Source organism: Macrotis lagotis, chromosome 4 (genome assembly GCF_037893015.1).
Source record: "Macrotis lagotis isolate mMagLag1 chromosome 4, bilby.v1.9.chrom.fasta, whole genome shotgun sequence".
Classification (NCBI taxonomy): domain Eukaryota; kingdom Metazoa; phylum Chordata; class Mammalia; order Peramelemorphia; family Peramelidae; genus Macrotis; species Macrotis lagotis.
Genome location: NC_133661.1, coordinates 23,796,930 through 23,811,438, shown reverse-complemented (window position 1 = coordinate 23,811,438; position 14,509 = coordinate 23,796,930). Strand labels below are relative to the sequence as shown.

At 45.1% G+C, this 14,509-nt stretch overlaps 1 long non-coding RNA gene across 1 annotated transcript in view; it reads left to right on the top strand.

The window, feature by feature from the left end:
* The window catches only part of LOC141522995 (uncharacterized), a 50,844-nt gene that overhangs the window by 113 nt on the left and 36,222 nt on the right, over nucleotides 1–14,509 (top strand). Inside the window, exon 2 of the long non-coding RNA XR_012478295.1 lies at nucleotides 848–1,041. This is a non-coding gene — a long non-coding RNA (uncharacterized LOC141522995). The remainder of the gene's footprint in view (nucleotides 1–847; nucleotides 1,042–14,509) is intronic.

Here is a 14,509-nt window from a genome sequence, read left to right as displayed (position 1 = left end):
GTAGATTATAGGAAGGCAAAATGAAGAATTTAAAACTAGGCAGATAGAGTGGGACCAGATTAAGGTTGGTTTTAAACGCCAAGCTATGGAGTGTGTGTTTTACCCGAGGAGGAGCCCTTGAATGCTTTGAGCAGATAATGGAGGCAGACTAGATTCTTGTGACGCCTGTATTCAGGACAGATTGCAGAAAGCAGAGAGGGAGCCGGGGTCTGGTAGAGGACTGTAGCATGGGTGTGGTCTGGCTTTCTCCAAGACCCAGGCCTGCTCCGTGTCTCCCTGAGCCACCACTGGCTGAGTTCCTTGTATTTTGGTGGCTAGCCGTCCAGTTCTGTTTGACCTACCTCAGAGTGGAGTCACTTTTACAAATGGTATTGATTTCAGACATATAGCCAGAACACACGGACCTCAGACCAATACCACCCTCCCTGCCAACCTCACCTCAGTCTCCGGGGGCAGTAAGCTCAAAACTTGTTCCGTTCTGACATAGTATTAGTCCCTACAGGTTCCTGATCAGCCGTGGGGTGACTGGGGATGAATCCTTCTTCAACTTTCACTGACAGGGGTCTAGAAGGTCACTCCTTGCTTCTTAGGGCATTGAGGTTCTACTAAAAACCAAACGTGACCTGGAATGCTAGAGCACCAAGACATGCATCCATATAACCACCCATCTTTCCTTCCCTTCTGTCATCCTTCTCTACCTCCCTCCTTTCTTGTTTTGTTTCTTTCTTTCCTCATTTCCTTCTTTCTCTCCCCTTTTTTTTCTGTTTGATTTTTCCTTCTTTGTTTATTTATTTCTTCTTTTTCTCCAGTCATTTGCTAAGTCTTTATGTTCCAACCATTGTCCTAGGTGATGTACATAAGGCAACTGAGAGGAGTATGACACTAGTTCCTGGGGAATCAAGAATCTGACAAGAAGTGGAGCTTGAACTGGCCCTGAAGCAAGTCAAAGATTCTCTAAGGAGGAGTGAAGGCAGGGGAACAGTCTAAACATGGCAGTCAGTATAATCAAGGAGATGGGAGATGGCTGGAACATAAGAGAACGTAAGTGCAAAGGTTGTTAATACACAGTCAACCGTGCAAGGTAAAACAGGGACCAGGTTATGCAGGGCTTTAAATGCCAAATGAAGGAAGCTTCTTGAGCAGAGTAACATGGATGTGTTTTGAAAATATCTGTTGACCCATGGAAGCTGAACTGAAAAGGGCCAGAACTCTAAACTGAGAATTAGAGTGTCTAGATTCTGCGTCTGCTTTTACCATCTCACAACTGTATGACCTTGTACAAGTCTCTTTTCTTTAGTTTCCTTACCTGTCAAATAGGCATCATTATGAGTGTGCATCTACCTGGACTCATGGGAATAGGAGGATAAATAAGGCATTATGTGAAAATGCCTTGGGCTCTTTGTCAGAAATATAACAAGAACCTTGTGATGTTACAGTCATTAAATTCAATTGTGATTTACTGTGTCCTCAAAATGAAATATGGAAGACATGAAGAAGGGGAGGGAAGAAAGGGGCATTCTCATGGGACCCAAGCCCAGGAGATATTTGCAAGTGAGAGAAAATTCTAATCATTTCTCAACATACAGAACTGCCTAATGAACGACCATCTTTATCCAGCAGCCCTTGAAGATTTTAGTTGGGTCTGAAAGTCTGACATTTCCATGAGAGGAAACTCTTCAGAGAGAATTAACCAAATCTTGGACTTTCAACTTTGATTTTGTGATGATGCCGTAGGCAAGAAAGGAATCTGTCCACTGGAGTAATAGAGTAGTGAGCCTTAGCCCAAGTCTTCCCATTTAGCTCAGAACACTTGGGATAGGAAGACACATGCTTAGATATCCCATTGGACATTGATTGGCTGTGCAACCCTGGGGAAGTCACTCTGTCTGAACCTTGGTTTGCTCCTCTGCGAAAGGGGAAATTCCTATAGTGTCTACCTCACAAGGTTATTGTCAATGTCTCTAGAATATTTTAAAACTTTAATGGCTCTTTCTGTCATCCCCCAAGACCCTACTCTCTGACCATCTCCAACCCACCAGCAATTTAGAGCTCCATCCTTGACTCCCCTTCCTTTGATGGTAGAGCATTTTGCCTTCTTTGGCTGTGGTCCAGACCCCACCTTTCCCCTCCCCTTTATGGATTTCCTCCCAACTTTAGAATAATGTAAACTTTTTAGAGGAAAGTGCTGTTTTGCTTGTTGTGGAGGTATGCTTGCTTGCTTAGACCAGTTTCTAGAACATAGTTATTGTTCATCCTTCATGCTCGAAGAGAACCAGTGACATCCAGATATGGGGTCAAGCTATAGTACGTCCAAATATGGTTCATCAGACCTCAGAAGGCTTTATCACAGGTTGGGCAGAAATAAACCGGTTGTACAGTTGGGATGCTGATGTCCTTAAATCTGCACATTCGTGTGTCTTTTATGCTGCTGTGATTCTGTTTTGCTTATTAAATAAAGTCCTTCCCCTGATGATGGCACACCGTGCAGGGAAGTCCAGTGCCAGTGTCTCCCATATCTCCCAATTAATTCCAAGCTTCAGAGAGACCTGGAGAATGTCTTTGTATCACTTCATCTGTCCTCCGCATGAGCACTTCCCTTGTGTGCATTCTCTGTCAGATGGTCCATCAGACAAAGGCAGGTTTGGGGTTTGAACAATGTGGCCAGACCATCTCTGTAGGAGTTTGAATGCTTAGAGTTTAACTCAAGAAGGGACCTCAGCATCTGGTATCTTCTCCTGCCAAGTGATCTTGAGAATCTTCCTAAGACAATTCAAATGGAAGCATTGGTAGACTGTCCAGGTCTCACAGGTATACAGCAATGAGGTCATCCCAACGGCTCTGTAGACCTTCAGGTGAGTAGTCAATTTGTTACCTCCTCCATGCTTTCTTTTTGCTGCCTCCCAAATTCTGAGCTAACTCTGGAAATGCGTTTGTCAACCTTATTATCTATGTGTACATTACTGGAAAATACATTTCCAAGGAGTATGAACATCATTCAGAATTTCTCCATTTGCTGTAACCAAGGGTTCCAGTATGGATGGTGTGGTACTGACCGGTGGAGAGCAGGTGGCTTTGTTAGGCTAAAATTAGCCTAAGCACCAGAGAATGGGGCCATACTTTATTGCATCTCAGCCCCAGAGGCCTCTCTCAAGGCACAATTGCCAAATAAGGATTTTATTCGACTATCTATCCTGTGGTTTATGATAATTATTATTTATTTTTTTCTTCTCTTTCTGTTCAGTAAAGAAATGACCTGGGGATAAATTGCTAGTCTGCTATTGTTCTCTTATGTTTATTGTGTAGAGAATTGTTGTGCTGTTGGATACAAATGAATGAAAATGTTGATGTGTCAACTCATTTTCTATAAACACACAGAAAGTTTTTTCAGTACCACCATGGTAGAAGTCAGGAGGCTAAAGATGTCCTTCCTACGTGTCTCTGATTTCATCCACTAGATCTCGGTTTTGAGAGCTTTTCATCGCACACCATTGGGAGGCAATGAATAGTCAGGATAGCGATATCTGGTGGAAACATCACTTTTATCTTTTTGTGACTTCGGATTATGTCTGAGATGGTAGCGGGGACAGTTTGGTTTAGCATAATGCTCCATTCCAGGATGATGCGCTTGCTGTTTTTGTTGATTTCTGAGGAATATTTGAGTTTAAGAGACTTTGTCCTCTCTTAGTTCATGAAGAACAGCAAGCCGTTGCTCTTTGGTTGCTCTTTGGTTTACTTACTCAATGGGGTCTTTCTAGTTAGTCAGTGGGGGCTACATTTGTGCAGTTTTTATTACTATGGTAATGTTAATGTTGATCATATCATCATGGAAACTTCTGAGTAGTAAATTGGAAGGAGAGGTGCATTTACAAACACAGAGCATGAGTTTGCCTTCTGATTCTGCCAGATACAGTCTGGGTGACCTTGAGTAAGCCTCTTCAGCTCTCTATGATGCTCTCCCTCTCTCCCTTTCTCTCCTTGTTTCTGTACCTATCCCTTTCCTCCTCCCTTTCCCCATTCCTCTTCTTTTCCCTCTGGCTTTCCACTTTTCTTTCTTCCCTTCCCCTTTCCTCTTTACTTCCTCTCCATCTTCCTCTCCCTTTTCCCTTCTTCTATTTCTCCCCCTTGTTTTCTCCTTTCCTCTCTCTTTCCCTCTCTTCCCCCTTCCATCTTCCTTTCTGCTGTCTCTCACTCTCCCTTTCCCCTTCCTCTACTTCTCCCTCTTTCTTTCCCTTCCTTCTCTCCCTCCCCTTCCTTTTCCCCTCTCCTTTCCTCTCTGCTCCCTTTCTTTTTCCCTCCCCCTTTCTTTTCCTTTTCCCATTCTCCCCATTCCTTTTTTTTTTACAAGGCATATGGGGTTCAGTGGCTTGCCCAAGGCCACACAGCTAGGTCATTATTAAGCGTCTGAGACCGGATTTGAACCCAGGTCCTCCTGACTCCAGGGCCGGTGCTTCATCCACTGCGCCACCTAGCGCCCCTCTGCCCACTCCTTTTCACCTCCTCTTTGCTCTCTGCTTCCTCTCCCACTCCTTTTTCCTCTTCCTATTTTTTTTCAGTTCAACTATGTCCAAGAAACATTTATGAAGGAACTAGACCAAGTTGGAACATGGTATCAGAAACATTACGTAGTATTTGAAAATGTGCATCTTTTCAAAAGAAGTTACTTAGCAGTTATCCTCTTGATTATTTCCATAAGTGACGATTTCATGTTCTCTTTAGTCATTGTTTTCTCCTTCTTATGCAGGACACTGAGCTAAGGCCTGGGTTTGGCTAAACATTGTCTACCTACCCTCACATAATAGATTAAGAAATTTTAGAAATAACCCGGTCGCACGTTCTGATTTTTCTGAAGAAGGAAAGGAAGAGAGAAATGTGATTTCAGAATGACCTGTTACTTTTGATCATTTCCTTCTCCATCTCATTTTACAGATGAGGAAACTGAGTAAAAAGACTTGTCCAAGGTCACACAGCCAATACGTGTCTGAGGCTAGATTTGAATTCACAAAAATGAAACGTGTCTTCGTAACTCCAGGCCTCATGCTCTGTCCCTTTCACCTAGATGCTGTTTTACAGTGAGCTGTTGGGAAGCAATTGAGAGGCTTAAAGGAGCTTATGGACATTAAGAGCTGTGTAAACCATCCAAAGTTCCATGTAAACATAGCTGTTATTGTTGCAGTCTTAATAAGGCTAATAGGAGAATTAAGCCGTTTGCCTTTCTTCTTTTGAGTCTCTGCTCAGTGAAGGCACTTTCCAACTGGCTGGGAGAGGGGCAGAACCCTGTCTGCTTCCTAAATCCATTTGAATATCTTGGGGGTTGGGTGATGAAATAACTTTAAAAATTTGAAATACTCTCTGCAGCCTAAATTCCTCTGATGTCTCAACCTCTTTGTCTCTGCTAAAGATTGTCCTTGGCTGGCTCCAGTTGATCAACCTCAGTAGGTAGGCCGGGGTTCCCTGCTTTCAGGGAGCAGCTCCCTGAGAAGACCCTTGCAGGGTGATCTGAGCAGGGACAACAAAACAGCAACTTAGGGTTGTTGGCTGAGGCCACATTCAAGGAAAGGGAGAAACCATCCACTGGCAAACTGGGTTTGGGGTCAAGACCCATGCAATCCTCGAATCTCAGAGCTGGATTCCAGTGAAACTGGACCACTGGCTAATCCTTGATCTCGAGTCCCTCCTTCCTCACCTTTAGACACTGGCTTGGGAATCCCAGCTTCCTCTGGGATTCAACTCCAGTGCCATGACCCATGGGGTCTTTCTTCCATCTCAGATAATTAGTATTTTTCCCCCTTCTTCAGCTGTATATGGTGCTAGGCAGCTAGGCAATGTGTAAAGAGAGGTGGTATCTTGCCTTTGGCACAGTATCTGGTTGACCCCTTTCAAGTCACTTAACTTCTAGACTTGTAACACTCTAATTGAAGGACCTGAGTTCAAATCTGTTCTCTGATACTTACTAGCTGTGTGACCTTGGGCAAGTCACTTAACTCTGACTGCCTCCCATCCAGGGCCATCTCCATATCTGGTCCCATGACTCCAGAGGAAAGCATGAGCCCGATGACTTGGCACAGCCCCCCCCCCCATCCAATTCATATGCTTGTCATGGCATGACCTTCCTGATGTCATGCTCTTCTTTGAGAACGAAGGACCAATAACAGCAGCAAGACTTGATGATGATGATGATAGTAGTGTTTATATAACTTCAAGATTTATCTCATTCTATCCTCACTACTGCTATTCTTATCCCATTTTGCAGATGAGGAAACTGAGGCAGAGATGAAGTAACTGACCCAGCTAGGAAATATCTGAGGTTGTATTTGAATCCAAGTCTAGCACTCTGTTGCATCATCTAATCTCCTTGGACTCTTAGTTGTGTCTTCTGTAAAATGGAGAAAGCATTAGTACTTGCCTCAAACTGTGCTTGTGGGGAACACAGAGCTAATTAACGTAGTGCCCTTTGGAAACCCTAAGGGGTTATGTTAATGTTAGCTATTATAAGGTCTAAATTCCTTAGGGTTTTGAGTCTTCCTATTTAAGACGAGGAGCCTTGCCCAGTGGAGGTACTTTATAAATATTTGTTGAATTGACTTGGATTGCAATGGAACTCTTGAACCTCTAGGCCAGTCTACACCCGTCTTTGCTCATGTGTCTCAAGGAAGGGAACACTCCCGACTCCCAGAGGCAGCCTTGGAATCATTCTAATGACTAAGAAGTTTTTCCTGACTTCAAAGTTACATCTGGGTTGTTGAACCTTCTGCCCCTTTGCTCCTTGCTCCACCCTCTGGAGCCAAAAGGAACAGAGGGAATCCCATTCCAAGTGGTTGGCTTTCAGGTGATGGCTACCCTACCTTGAGCCTGATGTCTTCTCCAGGTTAAACCTCTAGGCTTCCCTAATATAACCTGGTTTCTGGCCTCCTCTAGACATTTGTTTACAGTAGGCTGTCTCCGTGCCTTTAGAAAATCTTCTATAGAAGATGCTTCCTGCTCCCCTCCTGCTGCTGGTGCCTTCTCCGGAAAGGGCTTGGACCTGTTCCTTTGATGTCTTCTCCCACATTGGACCATGACCTCCACCCAGGCATGGACCACTTTTACCTCTCAGCTTGCCTAGGACTTAGCACAAGGTGTAGGGCATAGTATAAATTCTAAACTGCATTTTTTTTAGCTTTATTTATTTAAGGCAACGGGGTTAAGAGTGACTAGAACAAGGTCACACAGGTAATTATTCAATGTCGGAGGTCATTTGAACTCAGGTCCTCCTGATTCCAGGGCCAGTGCTCTATCCACTGCACCACTTAGCTGCCCCCCATAGTATAACTTCAAAAATGTTTTCTTGACTGACCAATTTATTATTCTGTATGGCTTGATATACACACATTTTATAAACATATATGTAAAAATACACATACATGCATCCACAATATTGTTCAGGTCTTTGTGAGTCCATTTGGGTTTTTTTTTTTTTGGCAAAAATACAGAGGGGTTGGCCATTTCCTTCTCCAGTTCATTTTCTAGATGAGGAAACTGAGGCAAATAGAGTGAAGTGACTTTGCCCAAGGTCACACAGCAAGTAAGTGTCTGAGTTTGGATTTGAACTCAGGAAGATGTATCTTCATTTTACTCTTAGCCCTGGAGAAGACACCAGGCTCAAGGTAGGGTAGTCATGAACTGAAAGCCAGAGGGAATGAGATGCCCTTTGTTCCTGTTGGCTCCAGAGGGTGAACCAAGAAACAAAAGTGCCACTTAGTGGTGTGTGTGTGTGTGTGTGTGTGTGTGTGTGTGTGTGTGTGTGTATGTATCTATATGCACATAGACAGACCCTTACCCATACAGTATATATTATCTTTTTTGTTTTTTTGGTTTTTTTGCAAGGCAATGGGGTTATGTGGCTTGCCCAAGGCCATGCAGCTAGGTCATTATTAAGTGTCTGAGGTTGGATTTGAACCCAGGTCCTCCTGACTCCAGGGCCGGTGCTTTATCCACTATGCCACCTAGCTGTCCCAGTATATATTATCTTATAATTTAAAACTGGCATTAATGATATAGAATTGACATGTAATAAGCAGACATATTTATTTACACTCAACATACACAATCTGTTGGTGCAGTGGTTAGAGCCCTGGATCCGGAGTCCGAAATAGTCATCTTCACGAGTACAAATCTAGCCTCAGACACTTCCTAAGTGGATGATTCTGGGCAAGTTACTTAACCTTGGTTTAGTTGTAATGGAATCCTCTCCTTTAACAGATAAGCTCATTAGAGGATAAGCAGAGAGGTCAGACAGTTCCCAATTGAGGGATGGCGAGTCTGAGGATACATAGGCATCCGCCTTCTGGGTTTTCCAACATCCCGGATACCAGACGTGTTGAAGAGTCTTTGTAGAGCTAGCCTAGAAGTGAGGGTCTAACCTGGAACAGATGGCACTAGGCAGGTGGAAGAGTCTTTCTAGAGATAGCCCAGAAGTGAGGTCTAACCTGGAACAAATGCCCCTTCAGAACTGTCAGATTTGGACTAGGCTATTCACCTAGAATGGGACCATAAGATTTAGATTAAAAGAGATCTTGGTCAACACTTTGTCCAACTAGTTCATTTTACAGATAAGGAAACTGAGACCTTGGGGGTGGGGAGAGAAATGACCTGCCCAAAGTCTCCCAAGTGCTCAGCAGCAGGGTCTGGGTTTGGGGCCATCTCCTCTCTCACCAGACGCTGGTCCTTCTCCATGATGGGAGTTGCCACCAAGAAGCCAAGACACGCTTGGGTCCATCCTTCAGTCTGTTCTGTTTTGAGGTGAGCCTGGGAGACTGTCCCTGACCAGACCAGTGTCCCTGGATGTCCACCCTCCAAGCTGGCAGTCCCTGGGTCAAGCTTTGCAGCCAGGGAACAAAACACACTGAGGGAGGGGCTGCCTTTGGGTCTCCCCCCACCCCGACCCCAGGGATGTTCTGTTAGGCAGAAGGAAGGAGTAGAAAAAGTGCTGATCGGGGGGCCGGCTGGAGCATTAGCCAATCTCCTCGTATCTGCTCGGAGCCTCTGTGTTCTCATCAGTAAAATGGGAGCAGCACCTCCAGGATCTGCTTCCAGGGCAGCCAAGAAGACCTGTAAACTTGGTTTATTTAGAGCACATGGTTATTATGAATCATTGACCTTTTGACATTCTATATTTTTAATTATATCGTTATTATTAATTAATCCTTTTCTAAATGACATCTATAAGAGAGAGGAATCTTGGAATCACAGGTGTCAGACTGAAGCTGACCTTAGCAGCTATTGAGCCTCATTTTACAGATAGGGCAACTGAGGCTCAGGAGGGGAAGGGATTTGCCCAGGATCCCTGCCTTTAAAGGGAGTTCATTCTATTGGGAGAAGACAAAGCATGTACAGTCAGTGAGCACCAACTATAGACACAGTGAATACATAGTAGACAAAGCATGTACATACATGGAGCACCAACTATATACACAGTGAATACATGTACAGACAGTGAGCACCAACTATATACAGTGAATGCATAGTAGACAAAGCACATACAGGCAGTTAGCACTGACTATATACACAGTCAATATATAGTAGACAGGCTCACATAGTGGGAAAATGTTGAGCTCCAGAGTGGGGTGGGGGCCAGGAAAGGTCTCCTGTGGAAGAGGCCCCTGGTAGTGACCTGACAGAGGGGAGGAGGATGCACATCCCAAGGGAGTGCCTAGGCAGGGTTTCGTACAGATTGGGAGGCAGCCGAGGCTCCGGAATCAAGGATTCTAGGGTCTCTCCAACCTCCGATTTTCATGGGTCGTGTTTTCTAGAGCTCATCTTTGCTCTCCATCTCCCTCTACTTTGTGCTGTGCTTGTTCTGAGGCTGGAGTCTGAATCCTCATCAATCCTTGTGTCCCCACTATTTGGCACATATCCTTCACATAATAGGTCTAAAATAAATCTTTTTTTTGAGGTGCTATGAAAAGATAAATTTCCTCGCTGATGGGGAGTAACCTGGGAATTAACTTCCTGAGTATCAGCTACAAGCATTTATTAACCACCTACTGTATGCTAGGGATCAGGCTAAATGCTGGAGATACAGAAAGACTGAGAATAAGACTCTACTCCCATGAGCTCACCTTCCCATGGGAGACAGCAGACAAACCACAAGGTACATGGTGTACGTGATGTAAATGGAAGGTGGGAGGGGCAGAGGGCAGGTAAAGGCCTCCTGCGCAAGGTAGGCTTTGATCTAAGTCATGAAGGAAGTCAGAGATCTGGGCAGCAGAGGTCATGAAGGAAGCAATCGAGACAGGGAGGAAAGCGTTCCAGAGGCAGGAGGGGGAGGGCAGCCTCTAGGTTCTACAGACTGAGAGAAGGACTGGACCAAAGGGTAGGATGGGCCACATGCTGAAGGGTCTGTGAAAGGACTTGTGTTTGATGCTGAGAACCGGGGAGCAAGCCTCCCGAGTTTATTGAGACGGTGTGGAGTGGAAGAATTTAGATCTGCACCTTAAGAGGATCACTTGAGCAGATTGGAGTGGAGGGAGACTTGAGGCAGGGAGGCCAGGAAGCCGGCTGATGCGGGGGTCCGCACATAAGAGGATGGGGGTCTAAACCAGGGAGATGGTAGCCACAGTAGAGAGATGGGGACATGGAAGATAGCATGATAGAATGACAGGGTTTGGTCACAGACTGGATAGATGGGGTGAGAGAGAATGAGGTAGGTGTCCAGGACAGTGGTGGTGCTCTTGAAAGAAATGGGAAAGTTCAAAAGGGGGGAAGGTTTACGAAGGTTGATGAGTCCAACCTTGGGCAGATTGATGTGTCTACAGGTCATTCACTGGAGATGGCCAACAGGGAGGTGGTGAGGCAAGGGCACCTGGCCTGAAAGGACTGTGGGGAAGGGCCAAGCAGCCTAACAAGAGGAAGCCCCAAGTTCATGTTGTGATTCATGGAGTGAAAAATAATGAAAGTACATTTAGTGTGGAGCACCAGAAGAAATTATTCCTGCTGGGCCATGGTAGGGTGTTGTCAACAGTGCCCTCTTCTGATAACTTCATATTTCACTTTCTAGACTCTGCCAAAGCCCCTTTTTTCTGCAGAACTTCCCTGGTCCCCTCCCCTAGCTACAGTGCCTTCCTCTTAAGGTTTATCTGATACCATTTCTTCTTTTTTTCTCTGACTATAAGCTTGGGGGTTATCTTCTTTGTTAGAATATAAGTTCTTTGGGAGCCTGGGCTCATAGGTAGTGCTCAATAAAGCTTATTAGATTATTTTTATGACCTCATTGCTATGCTCAGTTGTTTCTGCTCCTTTTTGTACCCTCTAAATGTTGGTGCCCTGAGACAAAACCCTGATTACCTCACCCTAGTTTTGGCCTCAGCTAGATGTCACAGCCAGGTTAAAGATTCTTATTTCTATGATTTCACATGGTTAAAAGTTACCTCCCAAAGTCAGTCAACAAAACGTACTATTTCCACACTGTCTCTCTCCTTAGCCTTGCACCACCAAAAATCCCACTCTGATTTGTCACACCAAAAGGCTTTCATCCTAGTAAACAGAAGTCTACACTTCTGTTCCTTCTGAGTCACCACTGACTGTTCAAGCCCAGAATTCCAGCCCTGTGGAATGTACCCAGCAGAGTATAATGAAGCCGAGGGGGAGGGCAGGGGCATGTGGGCCAGCTGCACTGCCAAAGGTGATTTCTGAGCCCTCTAAGTCCACTGGTCAACATTCCACCAGTGGAGTGGGCCAAGGCTGGCCTCAGATACTAATGAAGGCAATGGGGGTAGAGACTGGGGAGAATGACAGAATATAGTACAGGATGGACATAGCGGTCCAGTCACTGCTGAAATGGAACGTGAAAGTCCTCTAACCCTGCCCCCCAACTTGTCAGATGAGTAAACTGAGGCCCAGAGATGATGTTGTAACTTGTTCACAGTTAACAGGGAGATAGCAACAGAGGCAGAATTAAAACTAAGTCCTCTGACTCCACATCCAGAATTAGAACTTGGAGCAAATTCTTTTGGGGTGAATGGTGGCTCATAGAACAGTCGCACTGGGTTGGGGTCACCCCTATAGAATTCAAGTGGAGGCTCCCTCAGAGCCTGGGGAGGTGGGTGCTAGGAGAGAAGCCCCATAGCAATGAACCTTGAGCAAAACTGGACTGCCCAGTGGTGTTAGCTGGTGGAGATCTCTCTGGGCAGATGGGGAGGAAGGGAGTTCTTCTCTGGAACTCTTCACCTGGGTCTGGGCTAAACTCCTGTGGGGATCACACAGATGTGTGTTTTCAAAGTGGCTCTGACCAGGGAGAGATATCAGTTATCCCAGTTTCCTTCCTGATGAAGTCTAAGCAGGCTTCACTCTTCTCAGGATTTGCTGCAGGCATCTCCTTTGCCCTAGGTGCCCCCATATGGCTTGGCACTGCCAAGATTTCCTGTGGGTTCTGGAACCAAGAATTAAGGCAATGAGAAAACAGCACCCCATCTCCACCCCCAATAAACCAGAAACCTGAGCAAGGACTTCATTTCTCTTGATCTGTCTTCTCCTTTAAAATTGGGGGGGGTGGTTATATATGATCAGTCCCATCTGGGGCTTATGGGGTGGAGGACCTGAGCTTAAAACCTTATGATATTTCCAGCCTGTGCCTTGGGTGAGTCATTCATCCACTGTGAGCCTCAGTTTCTTCAACTATAAAATACAGAGATTTGATCTGAAGACTTGGGGGCCCATCCCAATTTTAGTCCTAGAATTCTACGATCTGATGTCTCCAAAGAAATTCGGAGTTTCTATAAGGTATCTGAAACTATTCATGTCTGACTTATGATGAGATGGGTAAGGGAGAAGTTTCTTTGAAAACCTTTTTGTATTAATGCTTTTGATGCTAAAAATGTTTTCCTTTCAATTCCCAACTCTCAATATTTTGATTCCCATGTGGACCAAAATATGAATTTCCCAAGGGTCCAGTTACAGTTGCAGTTTATGTCATTTTCTTCCCGATAACCCTATAAATGAACCCAAAACAACTCACAGATGAATAGAACTCATAGAAAACATAGATTTTGTTCACTGTAACATGCTCCCTCATTGAAAGACTTAAAAAGGGGTCCTCATCCTTGCAAAGGTTGGGAAGCTTCAGATGGATTCCCAAGGTTCCTTTCATCTCTAGGATGTCAGTGGATCTAAGGAGGGGTGCTACCAATAATGGGGGTGGGGAGGTTTGATTCTGACTCATGGGTGCTGGGGTTTTGAAGGGGACCAGTAGTCTGTATCAGTGATACCTGTCTGAGACGTCTTCCTCCAAGTCGGTACTGTAAAGAGAGTTCAGTCTGATGAGGTCACTGGAGTCCTGTTCTACCTCAGAGAAGAGAAGGGGCAGGAATGATCATTTATAGAGCTCTTTTTGTTTGCTGGCACTGTTAAGAATTTTACAAATATTATCTCATTTGATCCTCATGACAATCTGTAAAGTAGGTGCTCTTATCCTCATTTTTTTTTTTGGCAAGGCTATGAGGTTAAGTGACTTGGCCAAGGTCACACCGCTAGGTAATTATTAAGTGTCTGAGGCTGTATTTGAACTCAGGATCTCCTGACTTCAGGGCCAGTACTCTATCCACTGGACTGGTCACTTAGCTGCCCCTGTCTTATCCTCATTTTTGCAGTGGATGAAACTGAGGCAGAGATTAAGTGACTTTCCCAGGGTCATAAAGAAAGCGATTGTCTGAGATTGAATTTGAATTCAGCTTCACTGAACCATCACCTGTTGAGTTTTCGCTAGATCTCAGCATCCTTGAGGTGACAGGACTAGATGATCTCTAAAGTTATCCCCCAACATTGAATCCTGTGACTCCCCTGCCTCCATTCTCTCAACATTCCTGTTGTGCTGGCCTACGTGCCCTTCCTCCCTTATGTTCTGCCTCCTGTTTCTGTGACCGTTTTGAGATTTTCTCTTTCTGAGCTTGCAATGCCCTTCCTCAGAACTCCCACCTTCCTTCAAGACTTGGATCAAACAAGAGGCCACTTCCAGACTCCCCACTTCTAGCACTTTCCCATCTGAGCTTGCCTTCTATCTACCCTGTATGTTTATACAACTCATCTCCCCCACTAGACTTCTTGAGGACAAGGACTGCTTTTGTTTTTGCTCTGTATCCCAATAAATACTTGTTAATGACTCATGGACCTTATGTTTCAAGAGTCTTCACAGATCTATCTTTTTTTAGGGTGGCTATAAAGTAGACTGCTGCCCCTCTTTACTTAGCAGATGGTCTTTGAGAGCTGTGGTAGCCAAACTAGGGGCAGCTAGGTGAGGAAGTGGACAAAGCACCAGCCTTGAGTTCCGATCAGACCTCCGACACCTGATGCTTACTAGCTGTGTGACCTTGGGCAAGACACTTCACCCTGATTGCCTCACATTCAGGGCCATCTCCAGTAACCCTGCTTCATATCTGGTCACTGGACCCAGGAGAAAGTGAGGCTGGGGACAGCACACAGTACCCCCTCATTCAAATCCAGTTCACCTGCTTGTCATGGCATCACCTCCATGGTCTTC